This window comes from Muscardinus avellanarius, assembly GCF_963383645.1.
Source record: "Muscardinus avellanarius genome assembly, chromosome: 21".
NCBI classification, from domain to species: domain Eukaryota; kingdom Metazoa; phylum Chordata; class Mammalia; order Rodentia; family Gliridae; genus Muscardinus; species Muscardinus avellanarius.
The window spans coordinates 3,363,258-3,380,178 of NC_137807.1; the positions used below are offsets into that span (position 1 = coordinate 3,363,258).

The following is a 16,921-nucleotide window of genomic DNA, read 5'->3' on the forward strand; positions in this document are numbered from 1 at the left end:
TCGCAGGTTCAAGGCCAGCCTCAGCCATTTAGAAGACCCTCAGCTGCTTGGCAATATCCTGTTTCCAAAACAAACAAACAAACAAACAAACAAACAAACAAACAAACAACAAAAAAATCAAGGTTGAGAGTATAGCCTGGAGGTAGAACACTTCTGGATTCAGTTCCTAGAGTAAATAGTAAGTAAGTAAATAAGTGAATAAAACACCACAAAGCGGGGGTATAGCTCAAAGTAGAAAGCCTCTGGCTTCAGTCCACAGCACTCAAAACAGTACATAAATAAGAATAGCAGCAAGGATTTAAGTAAAGAGCCACTCGCTGGGTGGGTGGGCACAGAAGTCGGTTCTGAGGTATCAGGAGGTGGCGCCCACCCACCCAGTTGACAGAGAGATGTCACCGACACCTACCTGCCCTCACACTGCCCGGTAACCCGAGGAGTCCTGGGATGTCAGCGAGCTCTGGCCTCCGAGGCAGGAGGGCGCCGGAGACAGCTCTGGGCCTCAGCCTGGACGCCTCTGGTAAGGCCTCCAGCAGCTTCCTTGTGTGTACGACGAAGGCTTGGTTTTAGGGTTCCTGGAAGTGGGGCCCATCCTGCGTTTCCCCTCATCTTCAGCACCGACACGCTCAGGCCAGCACCTGAGCGAATGATTTTGTTGAGTGGCCAGAGAAAAATGCACAGAGACCGTGGCGTCTACAGAAAGAGCACAGGCTGTTCAGTCAGGGCTGGTGATGGCGGAGTCTCACGGGCAGGGAGAGGAGCGGGGCTTCGTGTGGGAGAGAAGAAGGGCCGGGCCTGGTGCTTGGCTGGGGCTTCAGGCCCGGGAAGGCGGAGTGGGGTCTTCTGTGCTGGGCGTGGGGGGCCCGTCTGGCTCTCCTGGGCTGAGGGAATTGGAAGCAGAAGCAGGACAGAGGCATGCCGGGAGTTGCTGACCAGTCGCTGACGTCTCTGGGCCGGGGTCTGGCCTCCTGGGCGGCTGCCACAAGACGGTGCCCACCCTGTTGTCAGGCAGCAGCTTGCTCCTGTCCGTGTGTATCTGCGGTCTCTTAGTAGTAAACGTTGTCTAGGGAAACGTGTTAATTTCCCCAACAGCAGTGATTGTCTATTTTAATCACGTCTTGTGAATGAAAGGTGACATATTTCCTCCTGGCTCCAGCGAGGCCCCGATTAAAGCCGGAACGTGCAGGGAGCTGGCTGAGATCTAATCTCAGCACGAGAGACGTTTGAAAAGGAAGCAGCGGGGCCGGGACCACACATCACCTTGTGCATTCAGACCGCCGTATCACAGAGCGGCCAGTATGAACAAGAGTCCAGTTGCTTATCCCCTACTACGGACGTGGTGTTTGTGAAGTGTGAGCGTCTAGGTCTCACCAGGCCTTGAAAAGCGCTTCAGCAGAGCCTGGAAGTCGGCTTGCAAGGACCTTGGTTGGTGGTGGTGGTGGGGCAGCTCAAGGCCGGGGCCAGGGCAGGTCTTCATTACACACCCAAGAAAGCCCCAAATGTTGCACGATTCTCCCCACTCCAGAGACAGTATCTCTCAGGCTGGAGACATCTTAGGGAACTTTACTTCTGGTTTATTATTTTTTTTTTCCTTTTTTGGTACTAGGGACGGAACCCAGGGATACTCTACTTCTGAGCTACGCCCCCAGCCCTTTTTATTTTATTTCAATTTTTTTGAAACAGAGTCTCACTAGTTTGCCGAGGGTCTCCCTATGTTGCCGAGGCTGTCCTTGAACCCGCCAGCCTTCTGTCCCAGCCTTCCGTAACAAGAGAGAATGATGGGCACAGTCGTCCAGTAGTCTCCATGGAGAACTGGCTCCAGGGCTTCCCTTGGATACTCAGATCTAAAGAGATGTAAGTCCCCGCATATCCACGTTCATAGCAGCGCGGTTGACAGTAGCTAAACTGTGGAATCAGCCCAGATGTTCCTCAGTGGGCCACGGGACGGCAAAGCTTTGCCAGATACACACGATGGAGTTTCACTCAGCCATAAAGAACAAAATTACGCCATTTGCAGGAAAATTGGTGAACTTTCGAATATCATACTTAGTGAGTAACTCGGTCCCAGAGAATGAGTAAACGCACGCTCTCTCTTCTATGTGGAAGCTAGAGAGGGATTCAGAAATAAGGGCAAAGTCGGACGACGAGCAGAGACGCCCAGGGAGTGGCTGGGGGTCACAGGGAAGGGAGGGGAGATGAGGCCATAAGAACGCAGTAGTAGAAATTGCCAACTCAAGTCTCAAAGACTTGGTGGGGAGGAGGAGGGAGGGGAGGACCTGGTGCGGAGCCGGAGCTGCGCGCATGCGTTTTTTTAGCACTCCGTGCTCCCATGTGATGTAAAATTACAATGCGTCCAATTAAAAACACCAGAAGCTACTCAAGTCCCCTTTACAAAATGGTAGTGTGTGTGTGTGTGTGTAGGACCTACACACACCCTTCGGTATACTTTAAATTGTCTCCAGATTACTTATTTTGAAGCTATTTAAAAATAAATATACTTTTATTGGTGTGCATCATAACCATCCATCCCATTGAGGTTTAGATGATAGAAACTTAGGTGCACCCAGCACCCACGAACTTCCCACCCGATTCCGCCCGGTTCCTCCCACTCCCCCCGTTCATAAAGCTGAAGGGAGTCTCCACAGCGTCACGTACGTGCAGTACATAGGATTCTTCAAACCTTTTCTTTCATCAAGGCTCCAGTTTCCCTGCCCTGTCTCCCTCTCCAATTTCCCTACCATGATTCTACTGCTCTCTCTCTCATTTATTTGAAGTTATAATATCTGATGAAATGTACATGTAAATGTATTGTTCAGGGGATAAAGACAAGAGAAAAATAGTCTGTACATGTTCAGTAAAGATGTGATTTTTTTCTTGAATATTTTTGGCCCTCAGTTGGCGGAGTCCAATGGGTTCAGCACCCATGGGTATGGAGGTCTGACTGTATTTAACCGGACACACTGCCGGTCCCCTGCCCCCACGCCAGGGCTTTCTTGGTAGGGAGAAAACCGAGAAGGAATCCTGAGTGAATCCCAACGTCCACCATGCAGTACTGGATGGACGGAGAAGCAGTGTGTTTTCATGCGTCCCAGCACCCAGCTGGGGAGGGAGGGAGGGAGGGAAGGAGCGTATATGGGGTGCGGGGTCCTGGGGATGTTTGCCCCCAAGGTCGAGGGCAGCTGTGCGTGTTTAATTCTGATACGAATCTCAGAGTCTGGAAGGCTGTGTGAGCTGTTCTCCAGGGGCCTGAATCACTGCTCCGTGTGTCCTGTAGCTTTCCAAGACACAACTGGGCCGCCATCTTGCCTTGACGACCCAGAGTAGCAGAGAATTTTATTTAAAAGACAAATAAGTCACTGCATGCCTAAGTAGATGCGCTGCCTGACATGAGTTCACGTGGAACTGGCTTCCTTTGCCTTCTCTACATTGCGCAGCTGCCCCGAAAGCGGTGCAGGCAGTACCTTTAGGGCGACGCAGAGCGTCGGGGCTAGTCAGAGACGCGGCTCCAATCTGAAGCTTTTCATCCCCGCTGGAGGGTGGCGTTTGGTGCAAGAACATGAGGGTTCCAGGAGACGTGAGTTTTAGCGTTCGTCTCTGTTAGTTCTGCTTTAAGTGCGGTCTGCCTCAACTATGTTTAAATTTGGTTTAGGTGACTAGGATCTTTCGACCGGTTGATCATAGAAATAGAATCAAGTCAGGCAAATGAACACGAAATTCAGTTTTATTTAATTTTTGTGGGGGAGGGTACTGGGGTTGAACGCAGAGGCATTCTACCTCAGGGCTACACCCCAAGCTCTTTGGGTTTTTTTAATTTTCAAACAGGGTCTCGCTAAGTTGTTGAGCCCGGCCTCGGCCCTGCGACCCTCCTGTCTCAGCCTCCCAAGGACTGGTTTTGCAGGTACGCGCCACCGGGCCTGGCTAGGCCAGGCTTTTATTGGTGTGTTCTTCCCTGTGCTAAAGATAGGTTCCCACAGTTTAAGAAAAGACACCCAGGGCACCCTGACCTCAAGGGTGTAAAGCTGACCCTGTGTTCCGATCTGCACTCTCACGGCCATGACCTAAAGACTGACCACGTAACTCAGAGGAACGGAGATTTGTTTTCTTACAGGTCCAGGTTTAGTCTGTATGAGGCTGGGGACCGCAGATCTCAGGGAGGCGGAGGGAGGGAGAGCGTGTGAGCCGTGGTCCTCACATCATGGAGGCCAGAAGCCGGAGAAGTAGAATCCACGATCGTCCCCAAGGCCGCAGGACCCAGCTCCTCTGTCACCCTGCTGACCTACTGGGCACCTTCCATGCAAATCCATTTTAACGGATTTACCCACTGCTGGGATGACAGCCTCCAAGACTCGATCGGATGAGCTCAAACCCCAGTTGATGAGCTCTGCGAGGGGTCATTGTATATCTACCATGATATCCTGGTTATGGTGGGTGGCGCCAAGCCCAGGGGGTCGCTGTCAGGCCACCAGCCAAGACCCAGATGTGTGTTTTTATGTTAAATACAGTAGGTATTGAGACAGAAGAGTTCAGGAAAAAAACACAAGACCAAGAAGGGAGATAATAATGAATTGCATAATCTCTAATTTAAAGATTAGATATCATTTTTTTTTTTTTTTTGGTAGTAGGAATTGAACCCAGGGGCATTCTACCTTTGAACTATACCCCCAGCTCTTTTCACTTTTATTTATTTATTTATTGTTTTTTGAAACAGGGCCTTGTGAGGTTGCTGAGAGCCTCACTACTTGCTGAGGCTGGCCCTGAGCCTGCAATCCTCCTGTCTCAGCCTCCCAAGAACTGGGATCTCAGGCGTGTGCCTCCATTGCCAGCTCCAATCAGAATTTTGAATACTGTGTATAAAGTCTCACCAACAGCAACTACAATCAATGAATAATTGGTGCCTTTCTATCTGTTTCTTTCCCCTGGAGAAACATCCAGTGGCCCCTATTCTGACATCCCAACCCCCAGGGGCAGGCAGCAAGCACCTTTAGCAAACCTGGGAAAAGCTTTGGTTTCCCACTTAGAAGAAAAGGGCCCATATGTCTGTACAGTAGCGGCTGTAACTGCATTGCCATAAGTGAAGAGAAATCGTTACTTAGAGCCTAGGGGTACGTGGCAAGTTTTCTTATTCTGGATTTCACATTTAATTCGACTCCAGGGACACTCTGTGAGCTCCCTCACGCTGACAGGCCTAACCAAGGACATGAGCTCTGCCAAGTCAGCAATTCCCGTCTGCACGGCTTGTCACCGAAGAGGCTGACGGAAATTCAGTGGGTCATAACATGCTTGGATAAACGTTAGACCGGGAGTTTGAGTCAAAATCCCCCAAACTAAGAGGCCAACAGAGATGTGTGTTAAATTCCTTGCAGAATGTTTTGTGGATGTAAGCCAGGCCTGGACTCAAGTGGCTTGCTGCCCACCGTAGGCAGACTCGAGCCTCCTCACACTCTCATGTTGAAGCCCTCGTGCCCAGCGCCTTGGCATGAGCCTTTGAAACATTTTTAAAAAATCTGTGGGCGTGGTGGTGCACGCCTGTGATCCCAGTACTCGGGAGGCTGAGACAGTAGAATCACAGGTTTGAGGACCGCTTCAGCCATGTATCAAGACTCTCAGAAACCAAGTAAGACCCTCTTTCAAAACAAAAAATTAAAAGGGGTGGAGGTAAGCTGGGTGTGGTGGCACACGCTCGTCATCCCAGCATTCGGGAGGCTGAGACCGGGGGATCGCGGTTCACAGCCAGCCTCAGCTACTTAGTGAGGCCCTCTGCAACTCAGTGAGACCCTGTTTCAAAATAAAGAATCAAAAATAGGGCTGGGGGTGTAGCTCAGAGGTAGAATGCCCCTGGGTTCCACCCCCAGTACCACAAAAATAATAAAATAAAGTAAAATAAAATAAAAAAAAGCCTCTGCCCTTAAAAGTTTTCTGATCTCAGCCTCCGAAGTCCTAGGATGACACTTGTGTACCATCACACCTGGCTGATAAATTTTGATTTTGGAATAAGTAATTTGCGGATGCCACTGCCCAGCAGATGTGTAACACACAGGCTCTCCCTCTGGGCTCTGAGTTTCCTCTTTAGGGATTTCCCTCGGGATTAGAGGTCTGGGGACCATCATTAGCGCAAAAGGAAAGATATTGCCAAGACCCTGTTAGTCTGCAAAGCCCTCCCTCGGGAGGCGCATCCTTCTTGGCTCTGTGATGACATTGGTACTTCAGTTCTCCAGGGACATAGGAGATTCTGCAGTCCGTCTGGATCCCCAGGAGGGTCTGTTGAACTCAGCTCACAGGCAGACACCTTTCCTTCCCTGCTGAGATGCAGACGGTGGCTGGTTCTAACTAGCAGTCGCCTGGTCCCATGAGTCCTACCTGTTTCCTGCTGAGGCTCAAGTTAAACGGGGAGGCCTGCAGGAGCAGCCTCTGAGGGCGTCTCTGGGACCCGAGCCAGTGCGGCCTCATCCAGAGCCCTTCTCTCTTGCTGACCATCTGTCTCTTCTTCCTGGCAATCTTTTATGTGCCCATCAATCTGTGCTCTTGTGCTTGCTTGGTAACTGAAGTTATATGCTGTTAAAAATGCATGGAAAAGAGAGAGGGAGAGATAGAGAGAGAGCCAGAGATAGAGAGAGAGAGAGAGAGAGAGAGGAGAGAGAGAGAGAGAGCCAGAGATAGAGAGAGAGAAATAGAGAGAGAAGAGAGAGGAGAGATAGCTAGAGAGAGAGCCAGAGATAGAGAGAGAGATAGAGAGAAGAGAGAGAAGAGAGAGAGAGGGAGAGAGGAGAGATCAGAGAGGAGAGAGAGAGATAGAGCCAGAGATAGAGATAGATAGATAGAGAGAGAGAGAGAGAGAGAGAGAGTGTGTGTGTGTGTCCATTTGTAGCTCAAGTGAGAAATGAAAAAGTGCAGCTATATCTAATGCTGCATACCCAAGAAACTCAATTTTGGCAGCTTTGCGTTGCAGAAAAAAAAAGTCAAGAGTTAAATTTCATTTTGTAGCAGGGCTGGATGGCACAGCTGAAATCCATAAGATCAGATAGAACACTTCCATCACTGAGCCAGTTAATAAAGCCCCTAATAGGATTTGCTGGCCATCAGAACCCTCGACCAAGCCACAGATAGGTTTTTATTTATTTGCCATCTGTATGTAAATGAGCTATTATGGAAATCGTGTCAGGGTTTGTACTCCAACTAGATAGCACACGGTGTACTGTGATATTTGAACTCAGATGCAAAAGAAAAAAGCCGCCTTTTTTAGGAATAACCCAGCACAGTGTTGTTTTCTAGAAGAAACTCAGCCTCACTTTCTTTACCTGTCATCAATTTGGATGGGCTCGTTTGAGTATGTAGCACTCACTCGAGGTCTGCGACATGGGGGGCCGAGTTTTCAAGGAATCAGAGTGCCCGCCCACTCCCTGTCTTATTATCAGCGCTCAGAATCCAGGGCCAGTCTGTTCTTTAGGGACTCCCCAGGCGACTACAAAGAAATACATTCTCCTGCTGAAGGACACATCCATTTTGGAGTTAATTATAGCCAGCCCTGGAATAGTGGCATAGAGGAATAGCCAGGAAGGGGCGAGGCCAGCGATATCACGTAATTAGTGCCCTGGGCGGGCGAGCGAGGGCTCCTTCCCTCGCCGGCAGCTGCGGCCTGTCTTTAAGGAGCACACATCCCACTGGAACACCAGGTAGAAAGTTTGACTTGCTACAGTGATGTGCTTCCATGGCAACGTGATTGGAGTCCAGAGGAGGTGGTAGACTGCCTACGGGGAGACCCACACGCAGCCTACCGCACTCTCTGTTCCCACGAGTTCTTGATTTTGTTCTTTTGGCCTTTCTCCAAAACTTTCACCTGCCTCTGGAATGATGTGTTACTCCACATCACTTTCCAGACAACCCAAAGTCAGCCATTGTGCTGCTGGAACCATCAGGACAGGGAACAGAGACCTCAGGTGGTTCCTGGGGGGATGAGTGTATCCAAGCTGCGTGGGTAGGCGCCTGGGTGACGCTGGATCCCCAGCAAGGCTGGCCTCAGCGTCTTCTTGGTCCCGAAGGCCACCAGGGAGGCGAATCTGCTCGACGCCCAGGCTGTGTTCTCCCAGCCACCTGCTAATCACTTTGTCTGCCGCTACGTTTTGTTTTAATTGGGAGCCAGCTTCCCAGGCTGGGGCCCTCTGGTAGACAGCAGCGCCTGCCTAGAATTCAGTAACATTGTTTTATTTTTATTGTTCTTATTTTAAGGGCTGCCTTCTGTTTATGGGGAGAGATAAGTTTTTTTTTAGTTAAATTTCAAGTGCTGATCTATTTCTTCCTTTCCAGATAAATTAATGTAAACAAAGAAACAGGTTTAAAAGAAAATATTAAGTTAATGATACAGAGGGCAGCAGGAGGATGGGGATGCTGAGGACCTCTGCTCTCAGGTAGCCTTCCCTCCTGGGTCTTTGCATCTCTGCTCCCCTCCCTCCTCCTCCTCCTCCTCCTCCTCCTTCTCTTCTTGTTCTCCTCCTCCTCCTCCTCCTCCTCCTCCTCCTCCTCCTCCTCCTCCTCCTCCTCCTCCTTCTTCTTCTTCTTCTTCTTCTTCTCTTCCTCCTTCCTCTTTTCCCCTCCTCCTCCTCCCTCTTCCTTCCTCTCTCCTCTCTCCTCTCTCCTCTCTCCTCTCTCCCCTCTCCCCTCTCCCCTCTCCCCTCTCCCCTCTCTCCTCTCTCCTCTCTCCTCCCCCCCTCTCTCCAGTGTTGAGTAGAAAGAGGGCAGACATCAAAGCTCCCACAGGGTGGGTAGAGGCACCCAAAGGGCTGCCTTCCTTCCTGCTTCTTACACATATCTTGGTCATTGGATTTAGGACCCGCCCTAATCCAGGATGACTTCATCTTGGACTCTCACTTGAATTTCATGTGCAAAGACCCTGTGTCCACTTAGGACCAAACACACTCAGCTGTCCTGATGACGCACCATGTAGTCTACGACCTTAGTCAGGGAGGCTCTGCCTGCCCTTCTAGGTGGCTCGCCTCCGGGGCACTGAGGGTTTATGGCCAGATCGCAGGATGGCATTTGGAGCAGGGCATGTACCACGGCCCGTCCTCAGCCTCAGGCCTGCTTATGACTCTTCCTGTGCCCCTCTCTATCAGAGGAGGTGACCCTGCTGGCTGTGGCTCCCAGGTTCCTTCAGCCGGCTCCAGCCAAGGGGAGGCCCTGGCAGGAGGCTGAGGGGCAGCTGGGATATTCCTTTCCCCTCCTCTGACTGTGGCATCGATGGCAGCCACTAGGCCAGTCCTGCTTGGCGAGCTCTGTGACTGTGTTTCCTTTGTGCAGCCCTGGTTCCTGGCTCTGGGAACATTGCTTCCTAGGGCTCCTGGCAACTCCCTGCCACACTGATCTCCGTGGGGCTTCTCAGGTGCACACGACTATGTCACTCTTTCCCTGGGTTGAGTTTCATTTCATTTTACTTTTCTGTGGTACTGGGAATTGAACCCAGGGACATTCTACTTCTTTTTTTTGGGGGGGGGGATTCTACTTCTGAGCTACACCCCCAGCCCTGTTTCTTTTTAAGTTTGAAACAGTCTCACTAAGTTGAGGGAGGAGTCCCACTAAATTGCCGAGGCTGGCTGTGATCTGGGCTCCTCCTGTCTCAGTCTCCCAAGTACTGGGATTCCAGGCGTATGTGCCTGGGAGTCCAGGCGCCCGGCTAGATTTCCTGTTCAAAACGTGCAGGGTTGCTTGTGTCTGTTCTCCTGGTCAGACTCTCATGCGTACAGGAGATACAGAAAGAGAAAGGGAGTCACTGAGGTCCTGTGTCGGCCTCACCGCTGGGTTCAGCCCTGACTCTGCCCAGCTCAGGGAGCCACCAAGGGGCTCTGTGTGGCGAAGATGCTGGGCTTTATACCCCACACATCTGCTGCCTGCCCGGAGCCCAAGGCCCTCCTCTTGTCCCACGCAGGGCATTGCAGGATGCTTGACCGCATGCAAGGTGGGCCTGGAGCCAGCGCAGACTCAGGAAAAGCAGCGTGTCCGGTGTGTCCCTGGTCATCCATGGGCCACTGGGTCTCTCTCAGAGCTGCAGAGGCCCCTCACATTGTCCACAGCAAGACGTGGCAGCTGCAGCATATGTGCACCAACATCCATCCCAGCTGGTGTAAGGGCTCCCTGGGGGGTACACTGGAGAACACAGCAAAGAACACAGAATTCTTTGGTGGCACTGGGCGTGGTGGTGCACGCTTGTAATCTCTGCGCTTGGGAGGCGGAGACAGGAGGATCGCGCAGGTTTGAAGCCAGCTGCGCTGGCTTACGAGACCCTGTTTCAAAATATAAAATAGGTCTGGGAGTGTAGCCTGGAGGTAGAAGGGCTTCCAGGAACCCCAGTACCACCACCAAAATGGCGGCCCACGTAGGCAGGTGGAGCTGTCCACCACCACGGTGCTGAAGTCATGAAAGCAGGCGGGCTGAGCGGTGGAGTGGTGCTTTGCGAGTGTCTGCTACCGTGTGTGTGTGTGTGTGTGTGTGTGTGTGTGTGTGTGTGTGTGTGTGCACATATCCACCTGTGAGACTGTGTGAGTACCTCTTAGGCATGTGTCCACAGGAGCAGGTCTGATGGACTGAGTTGGGCACGGAGGTCCCAGGGTGCGGACGGGAAGGACAGGTGTAAAGGCCCCAGGTACACGTGATGTCTGCTGCCAGCCCAAGTAGAAGCTTGGGAAAAAAGGGGTCTTCTGGTTCTTACCAGGTGGTCTCTCTGGGGGTCTTGCTAGTTACCTATCTGGATTGTGGCACATTTCTGTGTTTCTTTCCTTTTTCTTTTTTGTAGTACTGGGGATTGAACCCAGGGGCATTCTACCTCTGAGATACACCTCCAGCTTTATTTTTTATTTTGAAACAGGGTCTCACTAAGTTGAGGAGAGCTGAGGCTGGCTGTGAACCACGATCCTCCTGTCCCAGCCTCCCAGTACTGGGATTACGAGTGTGCGTCACCACACCTAGCTCCATTTCTGGGTTTAAGTTTTCACTCTCTCCCTGTCTGTTCTATGAAGGGCTTAATATCCCTTCTAGAAACCTCTTTCTTTTTTTGTGGTACTGGGGGTGGAACCCAGAGGCTTTCTACCTCCGGGCTATACTCCCAGACCTATTTTATGCTTTATTTGGAAACAGGGTCTCACTAAGTTGCTGAGAGCCTCACTCAGTAGCTGAGGCTGGGTTTGAACCGGTGCAGTCCTCCTGTCTCAGCCTCCACGCCCGGCTGAAACCTCTTTCTTATATGTTGAATAGGATAGCTTTCTGTTGCTTGCAAGCAGAGGGCTTTGTGTACTTTCACAAAGTTAGGCTGGTCTGCAATAATTTAGTGAGTGCTTTGACCCCAAAGCACGTTTCAAGAATGTCATTGAACTGAACTTACAGAAGGAACATCCTTTCTTGAACGTTTGGCTTTTTAGGGTACTATCGCATGATTTTCTATTAAATATGTAAGTAATTTACATGTGTATTCATTATCTTGAGACTGATTTTTTTTTGGTACTGGGGTACTGGGAACTGAGCTCAAGGACATTCTGTCTCTGAGCTACACCCCCAGCCCTATTTTATTTATTTATTTTTGTAAACCAGGATCTCACTAAGTTGCTGAGGCTGCCCTCAAACCTATGATCCTCCTGACTCAGCCTCCCAAGTACTGGGTTGACAGGCATGTGCCACTTCACCCTGATTCAATTTCTTGATGATAGAACTATCAAGTCTATTAAGATATAGCCAAATACAGACCCTAAAAAAGTTTAAAAGTCTATGGATGATTGTGTGTGTGTGTGTGTGTGTGTGTGTGTGTGTGTGTGTGTGATAATGAACCCAGGGGCATTCTACCTTTGAGCTACCACCAGCTCTTTTTATTTTTATTTTTTGAATCGGGGTCTCCTCAAGTGACTCCTCACTCTCCTGGAACCATCCACCCTCCTGTCTCAGCCCCAGAAGTACTGAGATGACAGCTGTGCACCATGGTGTTGGCTTAGGTGTATGTCCTTTATTTTAAATTGGGAATTGAACCCAGGGCTGTTTTACCTCTGAGCCACACTCCCGGCCCATTAAAAATTAATTTTTTCTTATTTCGAAATAGGGTCTCACTAAGCTGCTGAGAGTCACATTAAGTTGCCAAGGCTGGTCTCGAACCCGCAATCCTCCCGTCTCAGCCTCCCAATCACTACGATGACAGGTGTGCACCATGCCTGGCTTAGACAGGTAGTTTGATTGCTGTTACCCAATGCCAGGCAATTACTTTAGACTCAGTTCAATGATGTCCTTCAAATGTGCTTTAAGGGTTGAACCACTCACTAAATGACTGCCTAGCTTTTGAAAAATTGGGGCTATTTTGCTTTTCAAAACCTGCTTTCTGGCCTCCTCTCTGCTCGAGGACCTGTTTGTTTGAGGCACCCCATCCCGCTGCTGAGTCGCCGGCGGCAGAGACAGGCGTGATGCAGGCGGGCGGGGAGGGGCCGCGAGGTTTGCAGCCGCGTGTTTCTGACAACTGAATCTCGACTCTGAGGTCCTTCAGCAGCGCGGCTTCCCTCCAAACAGGGTTCCTTCTTTCATCTGAGCTGTAGCAACCAGATGCCGAGCAGCATCCCCAGGCTGAAGCTGCGTAGCTCTCAGCTGAAAGTCTTTCTGGGTTTCGAAGGCTGGTCTGGAAGCTGTGTCCTCCTGTCTCAGCCTCCCAAGTCCTGGGGTGGTGGCTGTGGCCCACTGTTCCTGGCTTCTCCCTGCTCTCTCAGCCCTTCATTGAGCTGCCTCTCGGGGAGTTTCCAGAGGAAGAGGCTTGGGGCGCTTCCCCTGAACCACAGCCAAGATCTTACCAGCCAAGGGGGTGCAGCCCCCACGGCCCAGCCCCGCTCGGCCCCTCTGGGGGGGACCTGTGACTGTAGGGTCGCGGACCTGCCCTGGCCCTGTCTCCCTCCTCCTGCAGTGGTGGTTCTGTGAGTGCTTCCCTGTAGCAATTTCACATGTGTTTATGAGGACTGAGTGAGACGAGAGATGGGAATGGCCGTCAAGTTTCCCGGTGCCAAGTGGGTGTGCACAGCTGTTGTTGCTGTTACTGTAGAGTGAACGGGCAGGCCTGCTAGTCGCAGCCCTGGGGCCCTGACGGCAGTCGCAGGCTCCCTGCTGCCCAGGCGGCCTCTGTGCCCAAATATGCAATGGAGGCTCCAACGAAACTCTTACCAGGGAGCACTGGGCCCTAGGAGCCATGCTGGCGGTGGAGAGCGGCAGGAGCCATGCTGGCGGTGGAGAGTGGCAGGTGTGGGCGCTCCTCTGGACCTGTGTGGGAGAAGCCCACACGGCCTTGTTTGGTGTATCTTCCTGCATGAAAGGGTGGACAAGAAAGCAGCTGTGTGTCTTTCTGGATAAAGCCCCGTCATTTCCTTCACAGAGCTCACTGCAGTTTGTAGTTTAGTTTGACAAGTGGGCATTGAGCATGCTCTTGGCCAGTGTTCTTACTGCTCTGATCCCAAAGATCCAGCCGTACAACTGAGAGGAAGCGGCTTTTGGGTAAGATGGGGAGCCAGCCTGATGTGCTATGTACCCAGGAACTAGCAACAGGGCAGCCCTGTGAGGGTGTAACACGCGGGTGGACATTAAGTCAGCCTCCCAGAGGTGCTGAGTCCTCAGGGGGCAGGAGCAGCCAGTAGGGGAGCCATGGAGGCCGGGGTGGAATCTCAGCTTCTTTGCTAAGCTGCATGGCCTGCCCCCCTCTGCTTCCCTTTGTGTCTCACCAACAGGCAGCGCAGCAGAAACCAGGTGGGCAGGATAGAGGCTGGGGGCTCGGCGCAGCAGATGCTTGGGATGTTGAATGGGCCACCTGGGTGTGTGGCCACAGTGGGCTGTGTGGTTGGCAGTGTGGTTGGCGGCTGTGTGGTTGGTGGCTGTGTGGTTGGTTGTGTGGTTTGGTTGTGTGGTTGGTTGTGTGGCTGGTTGTGTGGTTGGCTGTGTGGTTGGTTGTGTGGCTGGTTGTGTGGTTGGCTGTGTGGTTGGTTGGCTGTGTGGTTGGTTGTGTGGTTGGTGGTGTGGTTGGCGGCTGTGTGGTTGGTGGCTGTGTGGTTGGTTGTGTGGCTGGTTGTGTGGTTGGCTGTGTGGTTGGTTGGCTGTGTGGTTGGCTGTGTGGTTGGTGGCTGTGTGGTTGGCTGTGTGGTTGGCTGTGTGGTTGGTGGCTTGTGGTTGGCTGTATGGTCGGTGGCTGTGTGGTTGGGAACTATTGGCGCAGGGTTTCATTGGTGATATGTGAGAAGTTGGTGAATATCAGGGTGTGCTGGGCGGCAGCTGCATGGCTGGTTTCTGGCTCGAGGAATTTAGGGGCTGGTGATCTTTTCCCAGAGAGGCCAAGAGAAGTAGGGAGTTTTGTTTTTATTTCAGGGCAGGCAGATCTTGAGTTTGGTTTGGGACATAATACATTTGGAGTTTCCTTGAAAATCTGAAAAGGTGATTTGAAGTATTCCTTTGCAAGTGAATCCACGACTTGGTAGAAAGTCAAGTGTTGTGTAAATAACTATGATGTATAGTTACCATGTGCCAATAAAAGTATATTATAGAACTATGATGATCATTATAATACAGATGGCAGGTGAGGTCGCAAAAGATGTGTGTGTGTGTGTGTGTGTGTGTGTGTGTGTGTGTGTGGTATGCAGGTATGTGTGTGTGTGTCTAGGTAGGATGTGTACTCAGGTCACCGATGGCTCTTTCTGGACTGAAGACACCCAGTATCCCAAGGTGAATCTTTAAACGAAGAGGTTAAAAAATATTCAACATGTCTCATAAGTGCTTTTAAAGTACCAGGATGAACGATTCTTTATTAGGCATTTGAAAGTTTATATCACCAAATGTTCTACAAATAGCAGGTTTGACAGAAAATGAGTTTAATTCCATAAAAGGTCAGGTTACCTTTTGAGTTATGAATTGCATTTTTCCATCTCAGTTTTGTGTATTAATATTTACCACTATGTGAAGCATATGACAGAGACGCTGCTTCCTTGAATCTCCTTTATTTAATGTTTGCTCTCTGCACTCACAAGGATGGTTGGAAGAGTAAACATCCTTCCACCATCTGTTCTTTGCAACCTTGAATTATGGGGGGGGGTGAATTTTTGGGTCTGTTTTCTGTGAACATCAGGAAGATTTTATCTGGTCCTTTGAGTGGTAGAAATGCCAGGGCCTGACTGTTTTTATCAGTGAACTTTCTGGCATAAATAGGAGAAACCCAACTCAAAGTGGCTTAAGGGAGTTGACTCTCTCATATAACTGAATCATTCAATGATAGCTGCAGGTCTGGCTGTATCCAGATACTCAGATGTGTGGCCAGAGGGTCTTCTCTTTCCTCTTGTTAACTCTGCATTCATTTGTTGGATTCATTCTTTTAAAACAATTTTATTGGTGCATTCTAGTCATACACATTAACGGGGTACAAGATGGTGGAGGCACACATGCACACGTCACTCATTCAGCCCTTCCCCAGTCCCCACCCCATTCCCTCCCCCTTCCTCCTCATGTTTGGCTTAGTGATTGATGTTTGTGAATCCCTTCCCTCCCGTCCCCCTCAGTTAGGTCACCTTATTTCCTATCTATGGCTTCTCCTTCTTCATCTAGAGTTCCTCCTATGACCCCTTCTCTCCCTAGCTTCCGAATATCAGGGAGAGCATCTGAGTTTTTACTTATTGTGACTGACTAATCTCACCTTTGCTGCATCCATTCTGAGACAGGTGCTGGACACGTGTCGTGTTTATTGCTTAGCAGGAATTGTCAAGAGCAGATTGTTAGAGCTGAGTGAGCCTCATAATCCCGACAGGTTCTGGCCACGTGTCTGTTTATGAGCCAATCAGCTGTGGCCAGGAGATGGGAAATTCTGATTGGCTTTCGCTGGTTACATCGTTCCTCTTTGGTCCAGCTGCTGTTCAGTTTAGATTGGCCATACCCGTATCAGTCCTGGAAGTTGAGAGGCACTTAACCCGAGCCCTGGGGGCCGGGCATGGGGGCTTCCTTCTTCCAAGTCCTGAGGACAAAGTCCCCAGAGATGGCCGCTGGCTGGCGGGAGTCTCATAAGTCCTCGTGAACATGGAGCCACATCCCACGCTGCTGGTTCAGTTTACTAGTTGGATGTGAGTCACAGGTGCCGTCCACACTCTAGTGGGGAGAGACCGCACTGAAGCGGGACCAGGGTCTGCCCTGGGTGAACCTGCACCAGCATGGGGACGGGCACCCAGGAAGTGGCTGAAACTGGGTTTGGGTTGGATCTGGGCATTTCGTGCTGTTTTTAATTTCTGAGCTCAAGGTAGGGTCTTGCTTATCTTAGTGCTATGGGAAGTGTGTGTGTGTGTGTGTGTGTGTGTGTGTGTGTGTGTAGTGTAGGGATGAGCTACAGGAGAGGAAAATTCTCAGAGTTTCTAGAAGAAACCAGCCCTGCCAGCACCTTGATTTCAGACTTCTGACCTCTGGAGCCATGAAGGACTAAGTTTCTGCCAGTGTCAGCCACCCCCCTGTGGCAACTTGTTCCAACATGCTGGGAAACTCACAAGGCTGGCGTGGCATAAGGGGACCCAGCAGGAAGATTTGGGGGTGAGCCTGCTGTGTTATTTATTTATTTTTTGGTGGTACTGGAGGTGGAGCCCAGAGGCTTTCTACCTCCGGGCTATACTCCCAGACCTATTTTATATTTTATTTGGAAACAGGGTCTCACTAAGTTGCTGAGAGCCTCACTCAGTAGCTGAGGCTGGCTTCGAACTTGCGCAATCCTCCTGTCTCAGCCTTCCAAGTGCGGGGATTACAAGTGTGCGCCACCACGCCCGGCTGTGAGCCTGCCGTGTTAGAGCGACAGGGAGGTGCTGTGGTTTGAGATTAGCCAAGGCGCCCATGAAGCTGGGGTCTAGGGATGGGGGAGGGAATCTCGAGCTGTTGAAGCTGTCGTCTGGTTGGGGGCAGCGTGATGACTGTC

At 50.9% G+C, this 16,921-nt stretch overlaps 1 protein-coding gene across 1 annotated transcript in view; it reads left to right on the forward strand.

Annotated features, from left to right (window-relative positions):
- The window catches only part of TMEM132B (transmembrane protein 132B), a gene marked incomplete at both ends in the record, with an annotated part of 268,473 nt that overhangs the window by 107,027 nt on the left and 144,525 nt on the right, over positions 1 to 16,921 (forward strand). The window lies entirely within an intron of this gene.